The sequence below is a fragment of the Aedes albopictus genome, chromosome 2 (assembly GCF_035046485.1).
Source record: "Aedes albopictus strain Foshan chromosome 2, AalbF5, whole genome shotgun sequence".
NCBI lineage: Eukaryota > Metazoa > Arthropoda > Insecta > Diptera > Culicidae > Aedes > Aedes albopictus.
Window position 1 is genome coordinate 468,379,487 of NC_085137.1, and position 10,078 is coordinate 468,389,564.

Genomic DNA, 10,078 nt, shown 5'->3' on the forward strand with positions numbered 1-10,078 from the left:
ATTCTGAAGAGAAAATTCAATAGGCAACATAACTTGATCAGCAGAATAAACTCCGCAAAGAGCGCGATATTCTCTTTGAACAATCAGCCAGACACCACCGTGGCAACAGGACTTAATTAGATGCCACACCACGGGACTCTCTAAGGTTGAACCATAATTTCAAACAGCAGTTGACATGCATGGGGGTGTGCTCTACCGAAGTGCCGTGAAGCTGAGCTCGGAGCTGATGGGATTACCATGGGGCACCACCGTTGTTGGTTGACAACATTGTCGTGAGTTGTTGTCGTCGTCGAGTCGCTTTCTCTAATTCGCGTAATCATAACATCATAACATCCCATACCTACCCGGCGACATCGACATCGACATGACTGACAGACACATGGCTTACAGAAGGAAAAAAAATGCTACTGGAAAAGCGGAAAACGTGGAAAAGTTAAAGTTCGCGATTTACTCTCCATAAAGGCTTTTGTCGGGTGTGGAGGAAAAACTGGAAAACACCATCCAGCCGCATAGATTCACGCTGCTGTGGTTAGTGTACCTACCGACGGTTTTCGTTGATAGATGCTCTCGCGAGGTATGATGGTGGGAGCAGCAACGCAACGGACGGTCGCTGCATTGGTTGACGCTAGACAGCAAAGAAGAGAAAAGTAGATAGGTACATACCTACTTCATATCGGTTCCGTTGATAGTTTATCGCTGCTTCCACACTGCTGCACAATGATTTAAATAACTATGGAAATGAATACGACTTGTTGGGGAAACTTCCACGAACAATCGTATTGTTTTTATTAAATTTCAAGTTATTTTCTACAAATAGCAATTTAAAGCAACGGATTCACAGTATTAAAGTTCTTACACGTAACTCATCATTTCAGCGATGGCAATAAATTTTGTTCAACTAAAAGCTCAACATCACCACCGATGGATGACTCACAGAACCAGAAGATTTGAAAATTCCCACATTCCTCACTCGAAACCACTTCCTATTTTGCTTTCTCCATCCGCTGTAAGACGGTGCTCCTTTCCGATGTCTTGTCCCTCTGGCGCAGCGGATAGCGCGTTGGACTTCTAATCCAAAGGTCGTGGGTTCGATCCCCACGAGGGATGATGTGGAGATATTTTATAATGGGTTTATCAGAGCAAGCACACAGACCAAGTCAAATAATGATCCGAAGAAAGCTAAACAGAATGAAATTCAGAGCTAAAACGGGTCTGGTCCAAAATCCTTAAATTCTTCATTACACCAACAAAGCTGGCCATGAAAATGTTTGACATTTCTCAGGTCATTTTGACAGACCACACATATGCATGAAAAAGACGGACCCATCTGGCATTCTTCATTACACCAACGAAGCTAGCCATGAAAATCTGGAGCTCGATTTGAATAGATCGTATGTACATTTGTCGATATAAAATTCGATCAGTTGATTTTAGTTATTGTAGCAATTGGGAAGATATTTTGGAAACTTTTAATGATGGAACGGAAAGCTTGTCTTGTGATGATTCTGCTGTATGTATCAACTTTGTTCAATTTCAACGGTTTTTGCTACAATAAGCGAATCCAACTGATCGAATTTTTAATCGACAAAAGCACATACGACCTTTTCAAATCGAGCTCCAGAAATGTTTGACACTTCACAGGTCATTTTGACAGACCACACACATGCACGAGAAAGACGGATGATGTATTCTACTTTATCGATCGTGTTGCCGTCCTTTTCATGTTCGTGTTACATCTGTCAAAATGACCTGAAAATTGTCAGTCATTTTGAGGTTAGGTTCGTTGGTGTAATAAAGAATTCGATTTGAATAGGTCTAGTCTACATAGAGAAATTAGGACCTTTTGAAATCGATCGCCTGATAATTCTACTTTATCGATCTTGTTGCCGTCCTTTTAATGCTCATGTTACATCTGTCAAAATGGCCTGAGAATTGGCAATCATTTTGAGGTTAGGTTCGTTGGTGTGTAATAAAGAATTGTTAAACATGTTGGAGGTTAGGTTTGGTGGTGTAATGCAGAATGACCTTAGAATTCTCAAACATTTGGAAAGTTATGTCTCGTGTGTAATCAAGAATTCTTTATTATTCTTGATTACCCCAATCATCCTTGCCTTGAAAATGTTTGACAGATTACACACATGCAAGATAAAGAGAATAGCTACTATTCCACTTTACCGACTTTATTGCCGTCCTTGTTTTGCTTATGTTCCATCTGTTATGTGACCTGAGAACTGTCAAACAGTTTTGAGGTTAGGTTCTGTGGTGCAATAAACAATACCACGAAACCTAACCTCCAAAATGTTTGACAATTCCCAGGTTACTTGACAGATCATATTCTTTATTACACCAACGAACCTAACCTCAAAATGACTGGTAATTATCAGGTCATTTTGACAGATGTAACATGAGCATGAAAAGGACGGAAACAAGATCGGTAAAGTAGAATATAGGACCCGTCTTTTTCGTGCATATGTGTGGTCTGTCAAAATGACCTGTAAAGCAAGGTTGCGACCATTCATTTGCAAAGATTTACATTCATTTGCTATTATCTCAGTTCAGACGCATGCTATCGAAAAACAATGTATGGATGAATTTAACCTTGTAGTTTTATCTGAAAGTTATTCGGCAAACTTTCAGATAAAACTACAAGGTTAAATTCATCCATACATTGTTTTTCGATAGCATGCTTCTGAACTGAGATAATAGCAAATGAATGTAAATTTTTGCAAATGAATGGTTGCAACCTTGCTGTAAAGTGTTAAACATTTTCATGGCTAGCTATGTTGGTGTAATGAAGAATACAGGCAAGATAAAAACAAAACAAAAATCTCTACTTACCGATTTTGTAGTCAACCTCTATTTGATCATGCTACATCTGTCAAGTGACATGAGATATATCAAACATTTTGGAGGTTAGGTTTAGTAAGCAGGAAGTGAATTGCAACATGGTAGGGAAAGCAGAAGATATATAATGTGTGTTGGGCACTTTGCGACGATTAACTCAAATCCGCACACCAGCGCACAATTTGCGCGCCGATTGCCTATGCGCCAAGTTTTTCACTAGCCAAATCACTATTAATCAGTGGTTTAATGAAGTAAAAGCATTGTTACCGTCAATAATTAATAATTATCTTACATTATTTCCAGACATAAGGAAGTTCAATGTTTTTGACAAAAAATGGAACCGAACCCTAAGTGAGAGAGAGCTCTTGGCGCGAACCATTTTGACACTTGTTTATTTACATTTTGTATGGCGCACAGCCCGGCGCATGGGCTGTAGGCGCACTAGTTGTTGGCCGGTATGCGGATTTTAGAAAAGATTCGCAATATTTATTATTTTTAACTTGCTTATGTGTGATCTGTCCAGTGAACTGAGAGCTGTCAATCAAAAAAAGGCTAGTTTGATTTGTATTATGAAGAATACCCTTGGTCGCCCTAGATAAGATTTAAAAACATTATCATTGAACTATAATCTATCTAGCGACATGATCACCAAGCCCGGCTAGCTCAGTCGGTAGAGCATGAGACTCTTAATCTCAGGGTCGTGGGTTTCGAGCCCCACGTTGAGCGAGGGGAAGATAGGAAGATAAGAAGATAGGACCTCTTCTCTATCGATTTACACGGCCTTCAATGGTCCACTGCACGAATTTATGCTGACCTGCTTACTCCCGCACTGCTCAAACTTCAAATTGTGAGAGTAAGCAGGCCAGCACAAATTCGTACAGTAATCCATTTTAATGTTACAAGTATTGAGACATTACTGCACAACAAAAAGCTTCCCATACCGGGAATCGAACCCGGGCCTTCCGGGTGAGAGCCGGATATCCTAACCACTAGACAATATGGGACCGATGATGGCGAGGTCTATTCTGTCAAGGTGGAGAATTCTTTATTCCTTATAACACCAACAAAGCTGGACATGAAAATGTTTGACACTTCTCAGGTCATTTTGACAGACAACACACATGCACGAAGAAGACGGATCATATATTCTACTTTATTGATCTTGTTGCCGTCCATTACATGCTCATATGGATTACTGCACGAATTTATACTGGCCTGCTTACTCTCACACGAAATATGACGTTTGAGCGGTGTCGGCACCGCTCAAACGTCAAATTTTCTGTGAGAGTAAGCAGGCCAGCATAAATTCGTGCAGTGGACCCAATGAGGTACAGATACAGGTGGCGCAGATAAACATTGCAAACCTAGTGACGTCACTAATTGAGTTGCATTTGATCAGCGGTAGAATAAAAGAGACAACCAGTGGTTTGCAATGTTTATCTGCGCCACCTGTATCTGTACCTCATTGCAGTGGACCATTACATCTTTCAAAATGACCTTAGAATTGTCAGTCATTTTGAGGTTAGCTTCGTGTAATAAAGAATCAACGTATCTAAATACCAAGGTAAGAGCTAGGATAGGATACGACAACTAGTCAGCCCAAAAGAGACCAATTTGGGGACCAATAATCTTAGCAACGCGGAAAAACAAGACAGAGAAGTTGCAGGTGTCACATCCTATCCTAGGGTAAGAGATTCCCGCAAATGTCAAAAATGAGACTCACCAACACATCTGCGTTAGTTATGAAAAGTTGGTGTTTTTACACTAAAATGTCATTATTTCAGCAAAGTTTGCGAAGTTTTACTAGTTTGGAAGCTTCTAAATGCAAAATAGTTTAACATGTTTAGAATCAAAAAAAAAATTTGTCACCGATTTTTAAATGGTGATATTTCCTGTTTTATTGCATGGAGGTCACAATTAATCCAGTGAGATGCAATTACATAATTGTTTCTAAGATGCGAGTGCTTAATTTCATAAGAAAGTTTACTAAATAGTGATGTGCCTATACAAATCAGCGCAAACTTCATAACTATTTTTTGCTTTTTTCCTTTTCTCACTAATCCGTAAATATTAGCGGGAATCTCTTACCTTGGTATTAAGATACTTTGATAAAGAATAATGAATAAAGAAAAGCGCGCAAGCAGCAAGCAGCAATCAGCAACACGCTAAAACTGCTCAGCACTAAAATGTGTAAGACCTACTCATAAGTGCATAATTTCCAGACCACACAAAAATGTGTGACAGTTACACATTCTCAAAAAACTGCTCGTACACTCGTTTAGATGCGAAATGTTGATTTTTTTTGTTTTCCAAGGTCACTAGTAAACCTAGCTAGATTGGCGTACACAAATTTTTGCGAATTTAACGATTTTGCGGACACTGGAGCTGATTTTGTAAATGTGCAAGGGTTACACACTTTTGGTGTAGTCTGGAAATTATGCACTTTAGTGCTGAGCGGCGTTAGCGTGAAGCAGCAAGCATCAAGCAGCAAGCAGCAAGCAGCAAGCAGCAAGCAGCAAGCAGCAAGCAGCAAGCAGCAAGCAGCAAGCAGCAAGCAGCAAGCAGCAAGCAGCAAGCAGCAAGCAGCAAGCAGCAAGCAGCAAGCAGCAAGCAGCAAGCAGCAAGCAGCAAGCAGCAAGCAGCAAGCAGCAAGCAGCAAGCAGCAAGCAGCAAGCAGCAAGCAGCAAGCAGCAAGCAGCAAGCAGCAAGCAGCAAGCAGCAAGCAGCAAGCAGCAAGCAGCAAGCAGCAAGCAGCAAGCAGCAAGCAGCAAGCAGCAAGCAGCAAGCAGCAAGCAGCAAGCAGCAAGCAGCAAGCAGCAAGCAGCAAGCAGCAAGCAGCAAGCAGCAAGCAGCAAGCAGCAAGCAGCAAGCAGCAAGCAGCAAGCAGCAAGCAGCAAGCAGCAAGCAGCAAGCAGCAAGCAGCAAGCAGCCAAAATCAGGACATGTCCTGCTAAATCAGGACGGATGGTAACCCTACAAGCAGCAATTTATCAAACACGATAATAATTAGAAAAGATAAATAATAATTATCTTTTGATTTGTACCTACTGCAAAAATAGTTGAAAAGTGTACCATTAGATTCTTCAATACACCAACAAAGCTAGCCATGAAAATGTTTGACATTTCTCAGGTCATTTTGACAGATGACACACATGCACGAAAAAGACGGATCATATATTCTACTTTATCGATCTTGTTGCCGTCCTTTTCATGCTTATGTTACATCTGTCAAAATGGCTTGAGAATTGTCAGTCATTTTGAGGTTGGGTTCGACATCAATGTCGGTAAAGTAGAATATATATGTGTGGTCTGTCAAAATGACCTGACAATTCCCGAGCAGAGGGGAATAACAAACTAATAACTATCAAATCACATAATCTGTTTTTATATCTTGTTTTGTTATTATTAACTTATCAAAGCATTACTTTGCCATAACATGTTTTGTTTGACAATCTTATTTTGTTATGATCAAGCTATTGATATACACTCATACAATAATATTTTAATCACAGACAAGCAGACGTAACACTCTGATAATTCTCATCGTACACCGATTTAATGGTCTTTTTCAAAATTTGATAGTTGGCCAACTGCCCAACCGTGGCGCTCGCATAGTTTTTGTTCGAGTTTGACGTTTGCTCACTACCGCCACCTAGTTGGTGGTCGGCCAAACTTAGTCTTTTTAGCATTGGGCGAATATGTTTCCGTGACTATGATTTAAATCGAAAAATGTTCGAAGTGTTACGTCTGTTTGTCTGTGTTTTAATCATATATTTTGTTATGGAACAAATTTAGTTATTATTATACTATTGAGAGTGTACAAATATTCAATAAACAATAGCACAACAATAACAAGTTATGAAATTAAAACTACATCATTCGAGCTTTTGTTTACATCAGATTGTTTCCAGCATACCGTGCGTACCTATGATCTAATTAGTTCCTTTAATTGGGACTGAACGAAACCAAGCAAAAAACCAAAACCAAAACGAACCAAAAAAAAAGTGATTGGAATTAGGTGATGTCACGGTATCTTGATATCATTTCTTCTGTAGTTACACCCGATTCTCTTTTTCCAAATGAAGATTGTGGGTGGGGCACAGTGAGCAAGCCATGATTTGTACATCTTGTATTATTGGAAATTTTCTCATCTTGTATTTTTCGTTGTGTAATTTTCAATTATTATTATTATTATTAGTTTATTAAAGACACTTTAATTGATTTATATAATAACTAGCAATGATTATTGATATGCTCTAAACGCTTGTTTTGTTATTCATCTAGGGCCTTGTACCATTTGGTTAGGTATACCTATTTTTGGCACTTGATGCTATTATTAAGTCACTTTCAAACCGATTGATTTGATTTTTTGTATAGGGTTAGATACTGTACGTAACTTATCGTGTGCCAATTATGCATAAAATTGATTTGGTTACAACGACAAGTGCCAAAAATAGTAACACCTGCCCAAATCGTACAATACATTAGCATTATTACTTACTTTGTTATAAGTTTGATATCATAACTAATTTTGCTTTCGGATTGTTATCAATAACTTTAAAATAACATCATTTGTTATTGAAATATTTTCCAAATTCATTGTTATTATGTTGTTATCCAACTAACAAAACATGTTATTGAATTGGTCTTCCAGGAACATTTTTTTGTTACGATTTTTGTTATTTTGCCGCTTATGACAGCCAAGTTTATAACATAATTTGTTATGTTAATAACATGAAAATAACCTATTTCATTACTCAGTTATTTCGCCAAAATAACACATTTTCTTATGCTGTTGTTATTCCCTTCTGCTCGGGTTGTCAAACATGTTCATGGCTAGCTTTGTTGGTGTAATGAAGAAATAATGAAAATCAGGCCAAACATTTCAATAGGTTCTATTTGCATTTGAGAGGCTCTCTTTATTTACTTTCTCTTTCAATTATTGCAATTCTTTATTACACCAACGAGCCTAACCTCAAAATGACTGATAATTCACAGGTCATTTTGACAGATGCAACATGAGCATGAAAAGGACGGCAACAAGATCGATAAAGTAGAATATATGATCCGTCTTTTTTCCTGCATGTGTGGTCTGTCAAAATGACCTCAGAAGTGTCAAATATTTTCATGGCTAGCTTTGTTGGTGTAATGAAGAATCTAATGGTACACTTTTCAACTATTTTTGCAGTACAAATCAAAAGACGATTGTTTTGACCATCGTTCAATGCAAGGAGACAATCAATACATACAAATAAACAGCTGAGATATTAACGAAAGAGAGGGAAACCAAAGAGAGTCTCTCTTCTGCAGATAGGACCTTTAGACATGTTTGGCCTGAAATTATTGATCGAGTCAAATCAAATGTTTGAGCATCATACTAACGGCTTTATCATCTCGTAAAAATCTGTCTAGCGATATGATCACCAAGCCCGGCTAGCTCAGTCGGTAGAGCATGAGACTCTTAATCTCAGGGTCGTGGGTTCGAGCCCCACGTTGGGCGAGTATATATTTTACTCTACTATATCGATTTCCACGATATTTTATTTTGATATCACAATAAGTATGGATACAGCACTGCAGACAAAAAGCTTCCCATACCGGGAATCGAACCCGGGCCTTCCGGGTGAGAGCCGGATATCCTAACCACTAGACAATATGGGACTGTTGATGGCAATGTCTAAATTTACCAACGTGCGAACAAACCGATATCCTCATACATAATTCCGAGAACTGCGCAAACTTTTAATTTGAATCCAATTGGCAACAACCCAAAAGGTCACAATAAAAATAGCGGCAGTCCACTCCAAGGGCCAGCAAATGTAGCTAATTTCTATGTAAATTACATTCCACACTCAACGCGAATGGGGCTCTTCCAATGTTCTCTGTTCGTTCAGTTGTTAGATCCACCGATGGGGCTGTCCATAAACCACGTGGTCATGAGGGGGGGGGGGGGGGGGGGGTACAGCCAATTACCATTTTGTATGGACAAATAAAAATTTTTGTATGGACTAATGACCACGCGGGGGGGGGGGGGGGGGGTTGAAAAGTCCCAAAAAAAATGACCACGTGGTTTATGGACAGCCCCTTTATGCCGGCGAACGTTTCTTCTTCGCCGCGCGACGAAAGGAAACGCTATTTTTATTAAAAACCGCGTTTTCTCCACTTTCTCAACTGTGGGGGGCTGCTGTCCCGTTTTAGCAACGCTCGACGCCGCGATCTTTTTTCCCTGGCGCTGGCTCTTCCTATGCGGTTTTCCGGACTGCTGCTGGTACCGAGTATTTTTAAAGGTTGGCGGAACGTTCATGACGCTGCGCTGTTTTGTTGCTCCACCGACTCACGACCTCTACGACGACGACGACGACGACGGGAGGTAAAGACCGCGGCGTGCACGTTATCGGTTGGAAAAACGGTTGAAATGGATCGAACCAGACGGGGGACGTCGTCGTCGTTGCCTAGTAGTAGCTCCAGTGTAGCACCGACAAGCACGGAGTTTATGCAAATTTAGCCGAAACGACCGAATCGCGTGCTCCGTATACATAAAAGTAGCACATAATTTGCAACTACTTTTCGCCTTGCCAGAGAAAACGAAAAAAAAAAACGACGAGGATACATGACGTGGATACATTTCGGTAATAACTCGGATTGGTCGTGATTTGCTTCTTGTATTCAGTTGAAGGATAAACTGAAATTGGCTAGTTTTTCTCACGGATGAAATTTTGATCCTGACTTGATAGTCAAACAGACCAGGAGAGGTTCTTACAACCTTCATAAAACTAAAATAAAGAGTAAACGGTTTTATTATAGTCCTCAAAACCTCTCCAAGACTATAATGTTACTTGCATCGGATTCTATTTTTTAGTTGAACTCCTGTACATGGCGCATATGGTTTTCCTCAGAGATTAAATATAAACTGTAACTGAAATTTTGTGTATAAATTTAATGTTTACTTTTTTCACTCCCCCGTTTCACAATACAATAGTCTGTTTGCCATCGAACAACTCTTATTGCTTGTCATTGTTCCGCAATCTTTCGGTCTCTTCCTCTTATGTATCAGGAAGAAGGAATGCAAAATTTGCTTAGATATACATAGAAGCACATCAACTCGAGACAATATGCCGTAAGGACCTTCTCTATCTAACTGCTGGCAGACGGGCAGGTTGGCACCAAAAAAGGGCATATTAATGAAAAAAGTTGCGTAATTTCAAACATAAACATTCCCGGTTTAAGATTGAAA

The 10,078-nt window shown here is 39.6% G+C and overlaps 4 non-coding genes across 4 annotated transcripts; 2 read left to right on the forward strand and 2 right to left on the reverse strand.

Annotated features, from left to right (window-relative positions):
- Positions 1–1,034: 1,034 nt before the first annotated feature.
- Trnar-ucu (transfer RNA arginine (anticodon UCU)) lies at positions 1,035–1,107 on the forward strand. The gene has a single exon. It is a non-coding gene; the product is annotated as a tRNA-Arg (tRNA).
- Positions 1,108–3,776: 2,669 nt separating this feature from the next.
- On the reverse strand, positions 3,777–3,848 carry Trnae-cuc (transfer RNA glutamic acid (anticodon CUC)). The gene has a single exon. It is a non-coding gene; the product is annotated as a tRNA-Glu (tRNA).
- Positions 3,849–8,271: 4,423 nt separating this feature from the next.
- Positions 8,272–8,344, forward strand: Trnak-cuu (transfer RNA lysine (anticodon CUU)). The gene has a single exon. It is a non-coding gene; the product is annotated as a tRNA-Lys (tRNA).
- Positions 8,345–8,433: 89 nt separating this feature from the next.
- Trnae-cuc (transfer RNA glutamic acid (anticodon CUC)) lies at positions 8,434–8,505 on the reverse strand. Its single transcript has one exon. It is a non-coding gene; the product is annotated as a tRNA-Glu (tRNA).
- Positions 8,506–10,078: the final 1,573 nt, after the last annotated feature.